This window comes from Vigna radiata, chromosome 1 (assembly GCF_000741045.1).
Source record: "Vigna radiata var. radiata cultivar VC1973A chromosome 1, Vradiata_ver6, whole genome shotgun sequence".
Lineage (NCBI taxonomy): Eukaryota > Viridiplantae > Streptophyta > Magnoliopsida > Fabales > Fabaceae > Vigna > Vigna radiata.
Genome location: NC_028351.1, coordinates 5,210,897 through 5,213,143, shown reverse-complemented (window position 1 = coordinate 5,213,143; position 2,247 = coordinate 5,210,897).

Here is a 2,247-nt window from a genome sequence, read left to right as displayed (position 1 = left end):
AATATATCAGTGATAGTTGATGTGTAGTCCATCTCCATATCCATGGCTAATGAAGTTGGGAAATGTTATTTGGCAGAGATGTGTTAGGTGGATGTTGGTAACCTTCAAAAGAAGTTTGATATGCAGATTTCATCATAACTAATTCTATAGATTTTTTAACTTTTGATTTCATATCAATTAACATAATTTTATAATAACTCTAATAATAAAAAATAATTATTGTTATAGTTATGTTAATGTAATAACAATATAGATATTATTATTTAAGAAAATATATTTTAAATCTATTCTACAAATTCTTTTTAGTTTTTCATTATTATAAATAACGACTTCAAGTTAATTCTAATATAATTCCAGGACTTACATTTAAATTTATATCACATTTATCTTTAAGAAAAAAATAATAATCATCTAATTTTATCTATTAAAATTTAATGTTAATATAATATCAATATAGAAATTATTATTTAAGTAAATGTATTTTAAATTTATTCTTACAAATTCTTTTTAGTTTTTTATTATTATAAATAACAACTTCAAGTTAATTCTAATATAATTTCAATACCTGCATTTAAATTTGTATTGCATTTATCTTTAAGAAAAAAAATAGTAATAATCTAATTTTATCTAATTAAAATATTTTCTTAATCAATCATACTCATCACATCATACATAAACTTCATCTTAGGTCATAACATTTTTTCTTTAATTCAAACAATACCACAATCTCTTCTTTATCCCCTTAAATGCTTCCACTCACTCTTTATAAGAACCTAGAAAATAGAGTATTAGAGTTGATAGGTATTTTAAAATAATGAGATCGGGTATTTTAATGTTAAAATATTCCAATAATATAAATAGAATTTCATAAACTTGTCTCGTTATTCATTCTTAAGGACTTACTTTGATCGCGCTTTGTGGTTTGTAGGCGTTTCTAGAGTTCCTTGAGTTGTGGCAATAGTAATACACCGTATAGAGTCATGATGGTTTTCCTAATAAGGCAAAGGAAACTAATTAGTTGTTTCTAATGTCATAATGAGTTTGAACCTGTTTGGTGTGCTTCAATTTAAGTGAAATTGGTAGTTGGTAGTGTTAAATGAAAATCTTGATGAATTTGAGTATGTGATATCTGTCAAGAAACACAACCCCTCACGCCGAGGTATATACATCTCAAGCGTGAGAATAGACATTAATGGATGGTCCAATAGCCTGATAGCGGGTGGAATAATATGTCCACACAAATCTCGCTAGGATAGGCTCTAACCTATCTCTGATACCATGTTAAGAAATGGACTTTAAGTCTAACTCAACCCCACGAAACCGGCTTGTAAGGTGAGGTTTGCACCCACTTATATACTATAAATTGGCCTTATTTGTAGTCGATATGAGACTTCCAACAATAACTTAAATGAGAAAAATGATGTATTGAATTTTGTGTATTGATAAATTGAAGCATGTTACTGTGAGTAAATCTAGTATGTTACTAATTTATAGTTGGTTGGTACTGAGTTTTAAAGTTGTATTGAGTAGAGACCTAAGGTAGTATTGTTAGTGTTGGTACCAGGGGGTATGGTTTGAAGAGTATAACGTAGCGGAATTAAAACTAAGAGTAGCGTATAAGCGTGTTCGGTCACTTTTAACAAACAAGTTGGTCCTTTTTCGAAAAACAATTCTCTTTCAGAAAATTTATCAAACAGTTAATATGCGTAAAATGAAATGAGTGTAGGGAATAGAAAAATCACACAAGTAATTTTTATACTGGTTCGATTAAGAAGAATCTACGTCCAGTCGTTAATCACTGTAAAAAGTGATTAACAGTTCCACTAAAAATATTTTTCTCATATTACAATTATAGTGAATGAAAATCAGATAAATAAACCTTCCTTCGATGAGCGAACCGAAAGAAGACCACTCTGCCAACTCGAAGAGAACCGCTTTGGCAATCGACTAACGATTCGCGAGCTTCTCCTGTTCACGAGACCAGGCAGAGCACCTTGCTAACTCGAAGAGAGTCTGCTTCGACAATCGACCAACAATTCGCGAGCCTCTCCTATTCACGAGACTAAGCAAGGGAACTTTGAACAAAGCTTCTAAGAACTTCCCTCTGACAAACAGTGTTCTATTAAGCTTCTCAGTTCAAAAACGTTACCTCTGAAATTTACAGAAGCCAAATATATAGCCAATTGCACTGAATGCCAAAGGTCAGGTCCCAACTGCCACGAATAATCGATTATTGTAAGTGATAAT